Genomic DNA, 18,979 nt, shown 5'->3' on the forward strand with positions numbered 1-18,979 from the left:
CGCGAGGCTGGGATCAGGCAAGCAGCCCCTGCCCGCAGAACATTTCTTAGCGAATGCTGTGCTTTCGCAAAGGCTTTGGCTTGGAGCGAACAGCACTTCACTGCTGCTTCCTCAGCAAGGCTTCAGTCGCGTTAGGGAAGCAGAGCTGCGGGAGAGCTGGTGCCTCTTGGACCTTGCTTTCCCAGGCTCCAGTTCGTGTCCTGGGTTCACCCTGCCAAGCCGAACTAAGCAGACACAGCTACAACCCTCCAGTAGCGTGCATAGCCTAGGTTGGCACTCAATACACACTACCATCTTCCAGTGTAGGCATCCCTTGGCCTTTTACTCTGGCATTTAAGCGGACTGCAAACTAGACCAGTGCTTTCCCCACAGGAAAGGAGAGCTGACAGGAACCCTGCACATGGCCCGTGCACTGAATAGGGAGCTTTGGGGGACTGTCCCCACTCCTTCCCCTTAAACCCCGTGAATCCTCCAAGCTTCCACATCCTGGAGGAAGTCGGCGTCTGACTCGCTGTTAGTTCAGGGAGCTGTTTCTACGAGTACACCGTAGGCCCCTGGTGACTAGAGCATGTCTGCCCCAGGGACAGGTGGCCAAGGAGCTGCTATCTCCTTGGCCCACAGACTCAGGACAGGCATGCTTTCTACCCAGACTCCTTCCTAAGAGTGGAGCCTGCACCCTGCCATACACATCCCCTCCTGTCTCCTTAGCAACCAGGCTTCTGACTGTCTGAACTGGGAGCGGGTGACACTTGTATTACCACTGAACGCTGTGCCTGCCAGGGTTTCCCTCCTGCTCTGCAACCGTTTCCCGACAAGAAGGCCAATGGCTGCTGCTCTTCTCCCCGGGCAGAGTGTTGAACGTTCCACAGATATGCTCCTGGGGTGCGCAGTGAAAAACGTGTCCCTTTCCTTAAGGCTCTTTCCATAGGCGCAAGCGCGCTTCTCTCACAGGCAGAAGGGATGCCCAGGCAAAGAGGATTTCTCTCCATGCGGGTTTAGTACACTGTGCTGAAGAGACCAGCTCAGGCAACAGGAGAATCCCTCAGACCCGACTCTGATTTCCCAAAGAATGCTGCGCTTTCCCAGAGGGGATGCCAGGGCAAAGAGGCTTTCGCTCTATGCGGTATTCTCCCATAGTGCTGCGAATACTAGGCTAAGGCAAGCAGCAACAGCAGCCCACAGAACCGACTCTGATTTCCCAGCGACTGCTATGCTTTCGCAGAGCTTTACAGCTTGGCAGGAACCGCACTTCGCTGCTGCTTCCTCAGAAAGGCTTTGGGTGTTTAGTCTGTCCCGGCAGGGAAGAAGAGCCGCGGGAGAGCTGGTGCCTCTTGGGACTTGCTTTCTCGGGCTCCTCGTTCACGCCCGGGGTTACCTTGCTATGCCGAACTAAGCAGACACAGTCCCAACCCAGCAGCAGCGTCCGTTCTTAACATGGCACTCAATGCCTATTACAATCTCGTGGGGAAGGTAAGGCTTTGTCTTTGGCTCTGGCGCTCCGGGAGGCTCAAGGTCTAGGCCATTGCCTACACCACAGGAGAGAGCTGGCGACAGGATCACTGCACATGGCCCGTGCACTGGGATGGGGAACTGTGGGGGACTGTCCACACTCTTTCCCCAGCACACCCCCTGCCACCCACATCGCTGCCACATCTTGGTGGAAGATGGCATCTGAATGCCAGTTCCATTTGTGTTGTTTCCGCGAGTTGCAGCTATGTCGCCTGGTGGGAAGCCCAAGTCTGTTCTTGGGACAGATGGCCAAGGAGATGCTGCCCCCTTTTGACCAGAGGCAAAGGACTGGCCTGCCTTCTGCCCAGACTCCTTCCTCAGCGTGGAGTACGCGCCTCTGCCCTAGTCATGCCCCCATGTCTCCCTAGCAGCCTGGCTCCCATCTCTCTGCACAGGTAGCGGGTGACACTTGTCTTGCCACCGGCCTGTGGTTCGTGCCATGGCAGGCTATCCTGCATCCCGAGTGTTTCCAGACCCCAAGGCCAACGGCTCCTTCTCTTCTCCAGGGGCGGCAGCTGCGCTTTCCCCACACTTGGTTTCTCTCTCAGGCAGAGGGGATGCTAGGACAAAGCGTATTTCGCTCCATGCGGGTATCGTCCACCAAGCTGTGGAGACTAGCTCAGGCAAGCAGCAGCAGCATCCCCTAACAAAACTGATTTCCCAAGGAAAGCTGCGCTTTCCCAGGCGAGATGCCCAGGCAAAGAGGCTTTTGCTGAATGCGGGTTTCTCCCACCGCGAGACTGGGATCAGGCAAGCAGCCCCAGCCCGCAGAACATTTCTTAGCGAATGCTGTGCTTTCGCAAAGGCTTTGGCTTGGAGCGAACAGCACTTCACTGCTGCTTCCTCAGCAAGGCTTCAGTCGCGTCAGGGAAGCAGAGCTGCGGGAGAGCTGGTGCCTCTTGGACCTTGCTTTCCCAGGCTCCAGTTCGTGTCCTGGGTTCACCCTGCCAAGCCGAACTAAGCAGACACAGCTACAACCCTCCAGTAGCGTGCATAGCCTAGGTTGGCACTCAATACACACTACCATCTTCCAGTGTAGGCATCCCTTGGCCTTTTACTCTGGCACTTAAGCGGACTGCAAACTAGACCAGTGCTTTCCCCACAGGAAAGGAGAGCTGACAGGAACCCTGCACATGGCCCGTGCACTGAATAGGGAGCTTTGGGGGACTGTCCCCACTCCTTCCCCTTAAACCCCGTGAATCCTCCAAGCTTCCACATCCTGGAGGAAGTCGGCGTCTGACTCGCTGTTAGTTCAGGGAGCTGTTTCTACGAGTACACCGTAGGCCCCTGGTGACTAGAGCATGTCTGCCCCAGGGACAGGTGGACAAGGAGCTGCTATCTCCTTGGCCCACAGACTCAGGACAGGCATGCTTTCTAACCAGACTCCTTCCTAAGAGTGGAGCCTGCACCCTGCCATACACATCCCCTCCTGTCTCCTTAGCAACCAGGCTTCTGACTGTCTGAACTGGGAGCGGGTGACACTTGTATTACCACTGAACGCTGTGCCTGCCAGGGTCGTCCCTCCTGCTCTGCAACCGTTTCCCGACAAGAAGGCCAATGGCTGCTGCTCTTCTCCCCGGGCAGAGTGTTGAACGTTCCACAGATATGCTCCTGGGGTGCGCAGTGAAAAACGTGTCCCTTTCCTTAAGGCTCTTTCCATAGGCGCAAGCGCGCTTCTCTCACAGGCAGAAGGGATGCCCAGGCAAAGAGGATTTCTCTCCATGCGGGTTTAGTACACTGTGCTGAAGAGACCAGCTCAGGCAACAGGAGAATCCCTCAGACCCGACTCTGATTTCCCAAAGAATGCTGCGCTTTCCCAGAGGGGATGCCAGGGCAAAGAGGCTTTCGCTCTATGCGGTATTCTCCCATAGTGCTGCGAATACTAGGCTAAGGCAAGCAGCAACAGCAGCCCACAGAACCGACTCTGATTTCCCAGCGACTGCTATGCTTTCGCAGAGCTTTACAGCTTGGCAGGAACCGCACTTCGCTGCTGCTTCCTCAGAAAGGCTTTGGGTGTTTAGTCTGTCCCGACAGGGAAGAAGAGCCGCGGGAGAGCTGGTGCCTCTTGGGACTTGCTTTCTCGGGCTCCTCGTTCACACCCGGGGTTACCTTGCTATGCCGAACTAAGCAGACACAGTCCCAACCCAGCAGCAGCGTCCGTTCTTAACATGGCACTCAATGCCTATTACAATCTCGTGGGGAAGGTAAGGCTTTGTCTTTGGCTCTGGCGCTCCGGCAGGCTCAAGGTCTAGGCCAGTGCCTACACCAGAGGAGAGAGCTGGCGACAGGATCACTGCACATGGCCCGTGCACTGGGATGGGGAACTGTGGGGGACTGTCCACACTCTTTCCCCAGCACACCCCCTGCCACCCACATCGCTGCCACATCTTGGTGGAAGATGGCATCTGAATGCCAGTTCCATTTGTGTTGTTTCCGCGAGTTGCAGCTATGTCGCCTGGTGGGAAGCCCAAGTCTGTTCTTGGGACAGATGGCCAAGGAGATGCTGCCCCTTTTTGACCAGAGGCAAAGGACTGGCCTGCCTTCTGCCCAGACACCTTCCTCAGCGTGGAGTACGCGCCTCTGCCCTAGTCATGCCCTCATGTCTCCTTAGCAGCCTGGCTTCCATCTCTCTGCACAGGTAGCGGGTGACACTTGTCTTGCCACCGGCCTGTGGTTCGTGCCATGGCAGGCTATCCTGCATCCCGAGTGTTTCCAGACCCCAAGGCCAACGGCTCCTTTTCTTCTCCAGGGGCGGCAGTTGCGCTTTCCCCTCACTTGGTTTCTCTCTCAGGCAGAGGGGATGCTAGGACAAAGCATATTTCGCTCCATGCGGGTATCGTCCACCAAGCTGTGGAGACTAGCTCAGGCAAGCAGAAGCAGCATCCCCTAAAAAAACTCTGATTTCCCAAGGAAAGCTGCGCTTTCCCAGGCGAGATGCCCAGGCAAAGAGGCTTTTGCTGAATGCGGGTTTCTCCCACCGCGAGGCTGGGATCAGGCAAGCAGCCCCAGCCCGCAGAACATTTCTTAGCGAATGCTGTGCTTTCGCAAAGGCTTTGGCTTGGAGCGAACAGCACTTCACTGCTGCTTCCTCAGCAAGGCTTCAGTCGCGTTAGGGAAGCAGAGCTGCGGGAGAGCTGGTGCCTCTTGGACCTTGCTTTCCCAGGCTCCAGTTCGTGTCCTGGGTTCACCCTGCCAAGCCGAACTAAGCAGACACAGCTACAACCCTCCAGTAGCGTGCATAGCCTAGGTTGGCACTCAATACACACTACCATCTTCCAGTGTAGGCATCCCTTGGCCTTTTACTCTGGCATTTAAGCGGACTGCAAACTAGACCAGTGCTTTCCCCACAGGAAAGGAGAGCTGACAGGAACCCTGCACATGGCCCGTGCACTGAATAGGGAGCTTTGGGGGACTGTCCCCACTCCTTCCCCTTAAACCCCGTGAATCCTCCAAGCTTCCACATCCTGGAGGAAGTCGGCGTCTGACTCGCTGTTAGTTCAGGGAGCTGTTTCTACGAGTACACCGTAGGCCCCTGGTGACTAGAGCATGTCTGCCCCAGGGACAGGTGGCCAAGGAGCTGCTATCTCCTTGGCCCACAGACTCAGGACAGGCATGCTTTCTACCCAGACTCCTTCCTAAGAGTGGAGCCTGCACCCTGCCATACACATCCCCTCCTGTCTCCTTAGCAACCAGGCTTCTGACTGTCTGAACTGGGAGCGGGTGACACTTGTATTACCACTGAACGCTGTGCCTGCCAGGGTCGTCCCTCCTGCTCTGCAACCGTTTCCCGACAAGAAGGCCAATGGCTGCTGCTCTTCTCCCCGGGCAGAGTGTTGAACGTTCCACAGATATGCTCCTGGGGTGCGCAGTGAAAAACGTGTCCCTTTCCTTAAGGCTCTTTCCATAGGCGCAAGCGCGCTTCTCTCACAGGCAGAAGGGATGCCCAGGCAAAGAGGATTTCTCTCCATGCGGGTTTAGTACACTGTGCTGAAGAGACCAGCTCAGGCAACAGGAGAATCCCTCAGACCCGACTCTGATTTCCCAAAGAATGCTGCGCTTTCCCAGAGGGGATGCCAGGGCAAAGAGGCTTTCGCTCTATGCGGTATTCTCCCATAGTGCTGCGAATACTAGGCTAAGGCAAGCAGCAACAGCAGCCCACAGAACCGACTCTGATTTCCCAGCGACTGCTATGCTTTCGCAGAGCTTTACAGCTTGGCAGGAACCGCACTTCGCTGCTGCTTCCTCAGAAAGGCTTTGGGTGTTTAGTCTGTCCCGGCAGGGAAGAAGAGCCGCGGGAGAGCTGGTGCCTCTTGGGACTTGCTATCTCGGGCTCCTCGTTCACGCCCGGGGTTACCTTGCTATGCCGAACTAGGCAGACACAGTCCCAACCCAGCAGCAGCGTCCGTTCTTAACATGGCACTCAATGCCTATTACAATCTCGTGGGGAAGGTAAGGCTTTGCCTTTGGCTCTGGCGCTCCGGGAGGCTCAAGGTCTAGGCCATTGCCTACACCACAGGAGAGAGCTGGCGACAGGATCACTGCACATGGCCCGTGCACTGGGATGGGGAACTGTGGGGGACTGTCCACACTCTTTCCCCAGCACACCCCCTGCCACCCACATCGCTGCCACATCTTGGTGGAAGATGGCATCTGAATGCCAGTTCCATTTGTGTTGTTTCCGCGAGTTGCAGCTATGTCGCCTGGTGGGAAGCCCAAGTCTGTTCTTGGGACAGATGGCCAAGGAGATGCTGCCCCCTTTTGACCAGAGGCAAAGGACTGGCCTGCCTTCTGCCCAGACTCCTTCCTCAGCGTGGAGTACGCGCCTCTGCCCTAGTCATGCCCCCATGTCTCCCTAGCAGCCTGGCTCCCATCTCTCTGCACAGGTAGCGGGTGACACTTGTCTTGCCACCGGCCTGTGGTTCGTGCCATGGCAGGCTATCCTGCATCCCGAGGGTTTCCAGACCCCAAGGCCAACGGCTCCTTCTCTTCTCCAGGGGCGGCAGCTGCGCTTTCCCCACACTTGGTTTCTCTCTCAGGCAGAGGGGATGCTAGGACAAAGCGTATTTCGCTCCATGCGGGTATCGTCCACCAAGCTGTGGAGACTAGCTCAGGCAAGCAGCAGCAGCATCCCCTAACAAAACTGATTTCCCAAGGAAAGCTGCGCTTTCCCAGGCGAGATGCCCAGGCAAAGAGGCTTTTGCTGAATGCGGGTTTCTCCCACCGCGAGACTGGGATCAGGCAAGCAGCCCCAGCCCGCAGAACATTTCTTAGCGAATGCTGTGCTTTCGCAAAGGCTTTGGCTTGGAGCGAACAGCACTTCACTGCTGCTTCCTCAGCAAGGCTTCAGTCGCGTCAGGGAAGCAGAGCTGCGGGAGAGCTGGTGCCTCTTGGACCTTGCTTTCCCAGGCTCCAGTTCGTGTCCTGGGTTCACCCTGCCAAGCCGAACTAAGCAGACACAGCTACAACCCTCCAGTAGCGTGCATAGCCTAGGTTGGCACTCAATACACACTACCATCTTCCAGTGTAGGCATCCCTTGGCCTTTTACTCTGGCACTTAAGCGGACTGCAAACTAGACCAGTGCTTTCCCCACAGGAAAGGAGAGCTGACAGGAACCCTGCACATGGCCCGTGCACTGAATAGGGAGCTTTGGGGGACTGTCCCCACTCCTTCTTCTTAAACCCCGTGAATACTCCAAGCTTCCACATCCTGGAGGAAGTCGGTGTCTGACTCGCTGTTAGTTCAGGGAGCTGTTTCTGCGAGTACACCGTAGGCCCCTGGTGACTAGAGCATGTCTGCCCCAGGGACAGGTGGCCAAGGAGCTGCTATCTCCTTGGCCCACAGACTCAGGACAGGCATGCTTTCTACCCAGACTCCTTCCTAAGAGTGGAGCCTGCACCCTGCCATACACATCCCCTGCTGTCTCCTTAGCAACCAGGCTTCTGACTGTCTGAACTGGGAGCGGGTGACACTTGTATTACCACTGAACGCTGTGCCTGCCAGGGTCGTCCCTCCTGCTTTGCAACCGTTTCCAGACAAGAAGGCCAATGGCTGCTGCTCTTCTCCCCGGGCAGAGTGTTGAACCTTCCACAGATATGCTCCTGGGGTGCGCAGTGAAAAACGTGTCCCTTTCCTTAAGGCTCTTTCCATAGGCGCAAGCGCGCTTCTCTCACAGGCAGAAGGGATGCCCAGGCAAAGAGGATTTCTCTCCATGCGGGTTTAGTACACTGTGCTGAAGAGACCAGCTCAGGCAACAGGAGAATCCCTCAGACCCGACTCTGATTTCCCAAAGAATGCTGCGCTTTCCCAGAGGGGATGCCAGGGCAAAGAGGCTTTCGCTCTATGCGGTATTCTCCCATAGTGCTGCGAATACTAGGCTAAGGCAAGCAGCAACAGCAGCCCACAGAACTGACTCTGATTTCCCAGCGACTGCTATGCTTTCGCAGAGCTTTACAGCTTGGCAGGAACCGCACTTCGCTGCTGCTTCCTCAGAAAGGCTTTGGGTGTTTAGTCTGTCCCGACAGGGAAGAAGAGCCGCGAGAGAGCTGGTGCCTCTTGGGACTTGCTTTCTCGGGCTCCTCGTTCACACCCGGGGTTACCTTGCTATGCCGAACTAAGCAGACACAGTCCCAACCCAGCAGCAGCGTCCGTTCTTAACATGGCACTCAATGCCTATTACAATCTCGTGGGGAAGGTAAGGCTTTGCCTTTGGCTCTGGCGCTCCGGCAGGCTCAAGGTCTAGGCCATTGCCTACACCACAGGAGAGAGCTGGCGACAGGATCACTGCACATGGCCCGTGCACTGGGATGGGGAACTGTGGGGGACTGTCCACACTCTTTCCCCAGCACACCCCCTGCCACCCACATCGCTGCCACATCTTGGTGGAAGATGGCATCTGAATGCCAGTTCCATTTGTGTTGTTTCCGCGAGTTGCAGCTATGTCGCCTGGTGGGAAGCCCAAGTCTGTTCTTGGGACAGATGGCCAAGGAGATGCTGCACCTTTTTGACCAGAGGCAAAGGACTGGCCTGCCTTCTGCCCAGACACCTTCCTCAGCGTGGAGTACGCGCCTCTGCCCTAGTCATGCCCTCATGTCTCCTTAGCAGGCTGGCTTCCATCTCTCTGCACAGGTAGCGGGTGACACTTGTCTTGCCACCGGCCTGTGGTTCGTGCCATGGCAGGCTATCCTGCATCCCGAGTGTTTCCAGACCCCAAGGCCAACGGCTCCTTTTCTTCTCCAGGGGCGGCAGTTGCGCTTTCCCCTCACTTGGTTTCTCTCTCAGGCAGAGGGGATGCTAGGACAAAGCGTATTTCGCTCCATGCGGGTATCGTCCACCAAGCTGTGGAGACTAGCTCAGGCAAGCAGAAGCAGCATCCCCTAAAAAAACTCTGATTTCCCAAGGAAAGCTGCGCTTTCCCAGGCGAGATGCCCAGGCAAAGAGGCTTTTGCTGAATGCGGGTTTCTCCCACCGCGAGGCTGGGATCAGGCAAGCAGCCCCAGCCCGCAGAACATTTCTTAGCGAATGCTGTGCTTTCGCAAAGGCTTTGGCTTGGAGCGAACAGCACTTCACTGCTGCTTCCTCAGCAAGGCTTCAGTCGCGTTAGGGAAGCAGAGCTGCGGGAGAGCTGGTGCCTCTTGGACCTTGCTTTCCCAGGCTCCAGTTCGTGTCCTGGGTTCACCCTGCCAAGCCGAACTAAGCAGACACAGCTACAACCCTCCAGTAGCGTGCATAGCCTAGGTTGGCACTCAATACACACTACCATCTTCCAGTGTAGGCATCCCTTGGCCTTTTACTCTGGCATTTAAGCGGACTGCAAACTAGACCAGTGCTTTCCCCACAGGAAAGGAGAGCTGACAGGAACCCTGCACATGGCCCGTGCACTGAATAGGGAGCTTTGGGGGACTGTCCCCACTCCTTCCCCTTAAACCCCGTGAATCCTCCAAGCTTCCACATCCTGGAGGAAGTCGGCGTCTGACTCGCTGTTAGTTCAGGGAGCTGTTTCTACGAGTACACCGTAGGCCCCTGGTGACTAGAGCATGTCTGCCCCAGGGACAGGTGGCCAAGGAGCTGCTATCTCCTTGGCCCACAGACTCAGGACAGGCATGCTTTCTACCCAGACTCCTTCCTAAGAGTGGAGCCTGCACCCTGCCATACACATCCCCTCCTGTCTCCTTAGCAACCAGGCTTCTGACTGTCTGAACTGGGAGCGGGTGACACTTGTATTACCACTGAACGCTGTGCCTGCCAGGGTTTCCCTCCTGCTCTGCAACCGTTTCCCGACAAGAAGGCCAATGGCTGCTGCTCTTCTCCCCGGGCAGAGTGTTGAACGTTCCACAGATATGCTCCTGGGGGGCGCAGTGAAAAACGTGTCCCTTTCCTTAAGGCTCTTTCCATAGGCGCAAGCGCGCTTCTCTCACAGGCAGAAGGGATGCCCAGGCAAAGAGGATTTCTCTCCATGCGGGTTTAGTACACTGTGCTGAAGAGACCAGCTCAGGCAACAGGAGAATCCCTCAGACCCGACTCTGATTTCCCAAAGAATGCTGCGCTTTCCCAGAGGGGATGCCAGGGCAAAGAGGCTTTCGCTCTATGCGGTATTCTCCCATAGTGCTGCGAATACTAGGCTAAGGCAAGCAGCAACAGCAGCCCACAGAACCGACTCTGATTTCCCAGCGACTGCTATGCTTTCGCAGAGCTTTACAGCTTGGCAGGAACCGCACTTCGCTGCTGCTTCCTCAGAAAGGCTTTGGGTGTTTAGTCTGTCCCGGCAGGGAAGAAGAGCCGCGGGAGAGCTGGTGCCTCTTGGGACTTGCTTTCTCGGGCTCCTCGTTCACGCCCGGGGTTACCTTGCTATGCCGAACTAAGCAGACACAGTCCCAACCAAGCAGCAGCGTCCGTTCTTAACATGGCACTCAATGCCTATTACAATCTCGTGGGGAAGGTAAGGCTTTGTCTTTGGCTCTGGCGCTCCGGGAGGCTCAAGGTCTAGGCCATTGCCTACACCACAGGAGAGAGCTGGCGACAGGATCACTGCACATGGCCCGTGCACTGGGATGGGGAACTGTGGGGGACTGTCCACACTCTTTCCCCAGCACACCCCCTGCCACCCACATCGCTGCCACATCTTGGTGGAAGATGGCATCTGAATGCCAGTTCCATTTGTGTTGTTTCCGCGAGTTGCAGCTATGTCGCCTGGTGGGAAGCCCAAGTCTGTTCTTGGGACAGATGGCCAAGGAGATGCTGCCCCCTTTTGACCAGAGGCAAAGGACTGGCCTGCCTTCTGCCCAGACTCCTTCCTCAGCGTGGAGTACGCGCCTCTGCCCTAGTCATGCCCCCATGTCTCCCTAGCAGCCTGGCTCCCATCTCTCTGCACAGGTAGCGGGTGACACTTGTCTTGCCACCGGCCTGTGGTTCGTGCCATGGCAGGCTATCCTGCATCCCGAGTGTTTCCAGACCCCAAGGCCAACGGCTCCTTCTCTTCTCCAGGGGCGGCAGCTGCGCTTTCCCCACACTTGGTTTCTCTCTCAGGCAGAGGGGATGCTAGGACAAAGCGTATTTCGCTCCATGCGGGTATCGTCCACCAAGCTGTGGAGACTAGCTCAGGCAAGCAGCAGCAGCATCCCCTAACAAAACTGATTTCCCAAGGAAAGCTGCGCTTTCCCAGGCGAGATGCCCAGGCAAAGAGGCTTTTGCTGAATGCGGGTTTCTCCCACCGCGAGACTGGGATCAGGCAAGCAGCCCCAGCCCGCAGAACATTTCTTAGCGAATGCTGTGCTTTCGCAAAGGCTTTGGCTTGGAGCGAACAGCACTTCACTGCTGCTTCCTCAGCAAGGCTTCAGTCGCGTCAGGGAAGCAGAGCTGCGGGAGAGCTGGTGCCTCTTGGACCTTGCTTTCCCAGGCTCCAGTTCGTGTCCTGGGTTCACCCTGCCAAGCCGAACTAAGCAGACACAGCTACAACCCTCCAGTAGCGTGCATAGCCTAGGTTGGCACTCAATACACACTACCATCTTCCAGTGTAGGCATCCCTTGGCCTTTTACTCTGGCACTTAAGCGGACTGCAAACTAGACCAGTGCTTTCCCCACAGGAAAGGAGAGCTGACAGGAACCCTGCACATGGCCCGTGCACTGAATAGGGAGCTTTGGGGGACTGTCCCCACTCCTTCCCCTTAAACCCCGTGAATCCTCCAAGCTTCCACATCCTGGAGGAAGTCGGCGTCTGACTCGCTGTTAGTTCAGGGAGCTGTTTCTACGAGTACACCGTAGGCCCCTGGTGACTAGAGCATGTCTGCCCCAGGGACAGGTGGACAAGGAGCTGCTATCTCCTTGGCCCACAGACTCAGGACAGGCATGCTTTCTACCCAGACTCCTTCCTAAGAGTGGAGCCTGCACCCTGCCATACACATACCCTCCTGTCTCCTTAGCAACCAGGCTTCTGACTGTCTGAACTGGGAGCGGGTGACACTTGTATTACCACTGAACGCTGTGCCTGCCAGGGTCGTCCCTCCTGCTCTGCAACCGTTTCCCGACAAGAAGGCCAATGGCTGCTGCTCTTCTCCCCGGGCAGAGTGTTGAACGTTCCACAGATATGCTCCTGGGGTGCGCAGTGAAAAACGTGTCCCTTTCCTTAAGGCTCTTTCCATAGGCGCAAGCGCGCTTCTCTCACAGGCAGAAGGGATGCCCAGGCAAAGAGGATTTCTCTCCATGCGGGTTTAGTACACTGTGCTGAAGAGACCAGCTCAGGCAACAGGAGAATCCCTCAGACCCGACTCTGATTTCCCAAAGAATGCTGCGCTTTCCCAGAGGGGATGCCAGGGCAAAGAGGCTTTCGCTCTATGCGGTATTCTCCCATAGTGCTGCGAATACTAGGCTAAGGCAAGCAGCAACAGCAGCCCACAGAACCGACTCTGATTTCCCAGCGACTGCTATGCTTTCGCAGAGCTTTACAGCTTGGCAGGAACCGCACTTCGCTGCTGCTTCCTCAGAAAGGCTTTGGGTGTTTAGTCTGTCCCGACAGGGAAGAAGAGCCGCGGGAGAGCTGGTGCCTCTTGGGACTTGCTTTCTCGGGCTCCTCGTTCACACCCGGGGTTACCTTGCTATGCCGAACTAAGCAGACACAGTCCCAACCCAGCAGCAGCGTCCGTTCTTAACATGGCACTCAATGCCTATTACAATCTCGTGGGGAAGGTAAGGCTTTGTCTTTGGCTCTGGCGCTCCGGCAGGCTCAAGGTCTAGGCCAGTGCCTACACCAGAGGAGAGAGCTGGCGACAGGATCACTGCACATGGCCCGTGCACTGGGATGGGGAACTGTGGGGGACTGTCCACACTCTTTCCCCAGCACACCCCCTGCCACCCACATCGCTGCCACATCTTGGTGGAAGATGGCATCTGAATGCCAGTTCCATTTGTGTTGTTTCCGCGAGTTGCAGCTATGTCGCCTGGTGGGAAGCCCAAGTCTGTTCTTGGGACAGATGGCCAAGGAGATGCTGCCCCTTTTTGACCAGAGGCAAAGGACTGGCCTGCCTTCTGCCCAGACACCTTCCTCAGCGTGGAGTACGCGCCTCTGCCCTAGTCATGCCCTCATGTCTCCTTAGCAGCCTGGCTTCCATCTCTCTGCACAGGTAGCGGGTGACACTTGTCTTGCCACCGGCCTGTGGTTCGTGCCATGGCAGGCTATCCTGCATCCCGAGTGTTTCCAGACCCCAAGGCCAACGGCTCCTTTTCTTCTCCAGGGGCGGCAGCTGCGCTTTCCCCTCACTTGGTTTCTCTCTCAGGCAGAGGGGATGCTAGGACAAAGCGTATTTCGCTCCATGCGGGTATCGTCCACCAAGCTGTGGAGACTAGCTCAGGCAAGCAGCAGCAGCATCCCCTAACAAAACTCTGATTTCCCAAGGAAAGCTGCGCTTTCCCAGGCGAGATGCCCAGGCAAAGAGGCTTTTGCTGAATGCGGGTTTCTCCCACCGCGAGGCTGGGATCAGGCAAGCAGCCCCAGCCCGCAGAACATTTCTTAGCGAATGCTGTGCTTTCGCAAAGGCTTTGGCTTGGAGCGAACAGCACTTCACTGCTGCTTCCTCAGCAAGGCTTCAGTCGCGTCAGGGAAGCAGAGCTGCGGGAGAGCTGGTGCCTCTTGGACCTTGCTTTCCCAGGCTCCAGTTCGTGTCCTGGGTTCACCCTGCCAAGCCGAACTAAGCAGACACAGCTACAACCCTCCAGTAGCGTGCATAGCCTAGGTTGGCACTCAATACACACTACCATCTTCCAGTGTAGGCATCCCTTGGCCTTTTACTCTGGCATTTAAGCGGACTGCAAACTAGACCAGTGCTTTCTTCACAGGAAAGGAGAGCTGACAGGAACCCTGCACATGGCCCTTGCACTGAATAGGGAGCTTTGGGGGACTGTCCCCACTCCTTCCCCTTAAACCCCGTGAATCCTCCAAGCTTCCACATCCTGGAGGAAGTCGGCGTCTGACTCGCTGTTAGTTCAGGGAGCTGTTTCTACGAGTACACCGTAGGCCCCTGGTGACTAGAGCATGTCTGCCCCAGGGACAGGTGGACAAGGAGCTGCTATCTCCTTGGCCCACAGACTCAGGACAGGCATGCTTTCTAACCAGACTCCTTCCTAAGAGTGGAGCCTGCACCCTGCCATACACATACCCTCCTGTCTCCTTAGCAACCAGGCTTCTGACTGTCTGAACTGGGAGCGGGTGACACTTGTATTACCACTGAACGCTGTGCCTGCCAGGGTCGTCCCTCCTGCTCTGCAACCGTTTCCCGACAAGAAGGCCAATGGCTGCTGCTCTTCTCCCCGGGCAGAGTGTTGAACGTTCCACAGATATGCTCCTGGGGTGCGCAGTGAAAAACGTGTCCCTTTCCTTAAGGCTCTTTCCATAGGCGCAAGCGCGCTTCTCTCACAGGCAGAAGGGATGCCCAGGCAAAGAGGATTTCTCTCCATGCGGGTTTAGTACACTGTGCTGAAGAGACCAGCTCAGGCAACAGGAGAATCCCTCAGACCCGACTCTGATTTCCCAAAGAATGCTGCGCTTTCCCAGAGGGGATGCCAGGGCAAAGAGGCTTTCGCTCTATGCGGTATTCTCCCATAGTGCTGCGAATACTAGGCTAAGGCAAGCAGCAACAGCAGCCCACAGAACCGACTCTGATTTCCCAGCGACTGCTATGCTTTCGCAGAGCTTTACAGCTTGGCAGGAACCGCACTTCGCTGCTGCTTCCTCAGAAAGGCTTTGGGTGTTTAGTCTGTCCCGACAGGGAAGAAGAGCCGCGGGAGAGCTGGTGCCTCTTGGGACTTGCTTTCTCGGGCTCCTCGTTCACACCCGGGGTTACCTTGCTATGCCGAACTAAGCAGACACAGTCCCAACCCAGCAGCAGCGTCCGTTCTTAACATGGCACTCAATGCCTATTACAATCTCGTGGGGAAGGTAAGGCTTTGTCTTTGGCTCTGGCGCTCCGGCAGGCTCAAGGTCTAGGCCAGTGCCTACACCAGAGGAGAGAGCTGACGACAGGATCACTGCACATGGCCCGTGCACTGGGATGGGGAACTGTGGGGGACTGTCCACACTCTTTCCCCAGCACACCCCCTGCCACCCACATCGCTGCCACATCTTGGTGGAAGATGGCATCTGAATGCCAGTTCCATTTGTGTTGTTTCCGCGAGTTGCAGCTATGTCGCCTGGTGGGAAGCCCAAGTCTGTTCTTGGGACAGATGGCCAAGGAGATGCTGCCCCTTTTTGACCAGAGGCAAAGGACTGGCCTGCCTTCTGCCCAGACACCTTCCTCAGCGTGGAGTACGCGCCTCTGCCCTAGTCATGCCCTCATGTCTCCTTAGCAGCCTGGCTTCCATCTCTCTGCACAGGTAGCGGGTGACACTTGTCTTGCCACCGGCCTGTGGTTCGTGCCATGGCAGGCTATCCTGCATCCCGAGTGTTTCCAGACCCCAAGGCCAACGGCTCCTTTTCTTCTCCAGGGGCGGCAGCTGCGCTTTCCCCTCACTTGGTTTCTCTCTCAGGCAGAGGGGATGCTAGGACAAAGCGTATTTCGCTCCATGCGGGTATCGTCCACCAAGCTGTGGAGACTAGCTCAGGCAAGCAGCAGCAGCATCCCCTAACAAAACTCTGATTTCCCAAGGAAAGCTGCGCTTTCCCAGGCGAGATGCCCAGGCAAAGAGGCTTTTGCTGAATGCGGGTTTCTCCCACCGCGAGGCTGGGATCAGGCAAGCAGCCCCAGCCCGCAGAACATTTCTTAGCGAATGCTGTGCTTTCGCAAAGGCTTTGGCTTGGAGCGAACAGCACTTCACTGCTGCTTCCTCAGCAAGGCTTCAGTCGCGTCAGGGAAGCAGAGCTGCGGGAGAGCTGGTGCCTCTTGGACCTTGCTTTCCCAGGCTCCAGTTCGTGTCCTGGGTTCACCCTGCCAAGCCGAACTAAGCAGACACAGCTACAACCCTCCAGTAGCGTGCATAGCCTAGGTTGGCACTCAATACACACTACCATCTTCCAGTGTAGGCATCCCTTGGCCTTTTACTCTGGCATTTAAGCGGACTGCAAACTAGACCAGTGCTTTCTTCACAGGAAAGGAGAGCTGACAGGAACCCTGCACATGGCCCTTGCACTGAATAGGGAGCTTTGGGGGACTGTCCCCACTCCTTCCCCTTAAACCCCGTGAATCCTCCAAGCTTCCACATCCTGGAGGAAGTCGGCGTCTGACTCGCTGTTAGTTCAGGGAGCTGTTTCTACGAGTACACCGTAGGCCCCTGGTGACTAGAGCATGTCTGCCCCAGGGACAGGTGGACAAGGAGCTGCTATCTCCTTGGCCCACAGACTCAGGACAGGCATGCTTTCTAACCAGACTCCTTCCTAAGAGTGGAGCCTGCACCCTGCCATACACATACCCTCCTGTCTCCTTAGCAACCAGGCTTCTGACTGTCTGAACTGGGAGCGGGTGACACTTGTATTACCACTGAACGCTGTGCCTGCCAGGGTCGTCCCTCCTGCTCTGCAACCGTTTCCCGACAAGAAGGCCAATGGCTGCTGCTCTTCTCCCCGGGCAGAGTGTTGAACGTTCCACAGATATGCTCCTGGGGTGCGCAGTGAAAAACGTGTCCCTTTCCTTAAGGCTCTTTCCATAGGCGCAAGCGCGCTTCTCTCACAGGCAGAAGGGATGCCCAGGCAAAGAGGATTTCTCTCCATGCGGGTTTAGTACACTGTGCTGAAGAGACCAGCTCAGGCAACAGGAGAATCCCTCAGACCCGACTCTGATTTCCCAAAGAATGCTGCGCTTTCCCAGAGGGGATGCCAGGGCAAAGAGGCTTTCGCTCTATGCGGTATTCTCCCATAGTGCTGCGAATACTAGGCTAAGGCAAGCAGCAACAGCAGCCCACAGAACCGACTCTGATTTCCCAGCGACTGCTATGCTTTCGCAGAGCTTTACAGCTTGGCAGGAACCGCACTTCGCTGCTGCTTCCTCAGAAAGGCTTTGGGTGTTTAGTCTGTCCCGACAGGGAAGAAGAGCCGCGGGAGAGCTGGTGCCTCTTGGGACTTGCTTTCTCGGGCTCCTCGTTCACACCCGGGGTTACCTTGCTATGCCGAACTAAGCAGACACAGTCCCAACCCAGCAGCAGCGTCCGTTCTTAACATGGCACTCAATGCCTATTACAATCTCGTGGGGAAGGTAAGGCTTTGTCTTTGGCTCTGGCGCTCCGGCAGGCTCAAGGTCTAGGCCAGTGCCTACACCAGAGGAGAGAGCTGGCGACAGGATCACTGCACATGGCCCGTGCACTGGGATGGGGAACTGTGGGGGACTGTCCACACTCTTTCCCCAGCACACCCCCTGCCACCCACATCGCTGCCACATCTTGGTGGAAGATGGCATCTGAATGCCAGTTCCATTTGTGTTGTTTCCGCGAGTTGCAGCTATGTCGCCTGGTGGGAAGCCCAAGTCTGTTCTTGGGACAGATGGCCAAGGAGATGCTGCCCCTTTTTGACCAGAGGCAAAGGACTGGCCTGCCTTCTGCCCAGACACCTTCCTCAGCGTGGAGTACGCGCCTCTGCCCTAGTCATGCCCTCATGTCTCCTTAGCAGCCTGGCTTCCATCTCTCTGCACAGGTAGCGGGTGACACTTGTCTTGCCACCGGCCTGTGGTTCGTGCCATGGCAGGCTATCCTGCATCCCGAGTGTTTCCAGACCCCAAGGCCAACGGCTCCTTTTCTTCTCCAGGGGCGGCAGCTGCGCTTTCCCCTCACTTGGTTTCTCTCTCAGGCAGAGGGGATGCTAGGACAAAGCGTATTTCGCTCCATGCGGGTATCGTCCACCAAGCTGTGGAGACTAGCTCAGGCAAGCAGCAGCAGCATCCCCTAACAAAACTCTGATTTCCCAAGGAAAGCTGCGCTTTCCCAGGCGAGATGCCCAGGCAAAGAGGCTTTTGCTGAATGCGGGTTTCTCCCACCGCGAGGCTGGGATCAGGCAAGCAGCCCCAGCCCGCAGAACATTTCTTAGCGAATGCTGTGCTTTCGCAAAGGCTTTGGCTTGGAGCGAACAGCACTTCACTGCTGCTTCCTCAGCAAGGCTTCAGTCGCGTCAGGGAAGCAGAGCTGCGGGAGAGCTGGTGCCTCTTGGACCTTGCTTTCCCAGGCTCCAGTTCGTGTCCTGGGTTCACCCTGCCAAGCCGAACTAAGCAGACACAGCTACAACCCTCCAGTAGCGTGCATAGCCTAGGTTGGCACTCAATACACACTACCATCTTCCAGTGTAGGCATCCCTTGGCCTTTTACTCTGGCATTTAAGCGGACTGCAAACTAGACCAGTGCTTTCTTCACAGGAAAGGAGAGCTGACAGGAACCCTGCACATGGCCCTTGCACTGAATAGGGAGCTTTGGGGGACTGTCCCCACTCCTTCCCCTTAAACCCCGTGAATCCTCCAAGCTTCCACATCCTGGAGGAAGTCGGCGTCTGACTCGCTGTTAGTTCAGGGAGCTGTTTCTACGAGTACACCGTAGGCCCCTGGTGACTAGAGCATGTCTGCCCCAGGGACAGGTGGACAAGGAGCTGCTATCTCCTTGGCCCACAGACTCAGGACAGGCATGCTTTCTAACCAGACTCCTTCCTAAGAGTGGAGCCTGCACCCTGCCATACACATCCCCTCCTGTCTCCTTAGCAACCAGGCTTCTGACTGTCTGAACTGGGAGCGGGTGACACTTGTATTACCACTGAACGCTGTGCCTGCCAGGGTCGTCCCTCCTGCTCTGCAACCGTTTCCAGACAAGAAGGCCAATGGCTGCTGCTCTTCTCCCCGGGCAGAGTGTTGAACCTTCCACAGATATGCTCCTGGGGTGCGCAGTGAAAAACGTGTCCCTTTCCTTAAGGCTCTTTCCATAGGCGCAAGCGCGCTTCTCTCACAGGCAGAAGGGATGCCCAGGCAAAGAGGATTTCTCTCCATGCGGGTTTAGTACACTGTGCTGAAGAGACCAGCTCAG

This window comes from Mustela nivalis, assembly GCF_964662115.1.
Source record: "Mustela nivalis genome assembly, chromosome: Y".
NCBI classification, from domain to species: domain Eukaryota; kingdom Metazoa; phylum Chordata; class Mammalia; order Carnivora; family Mustelidae; genus Mustela; species Mustela nivalis.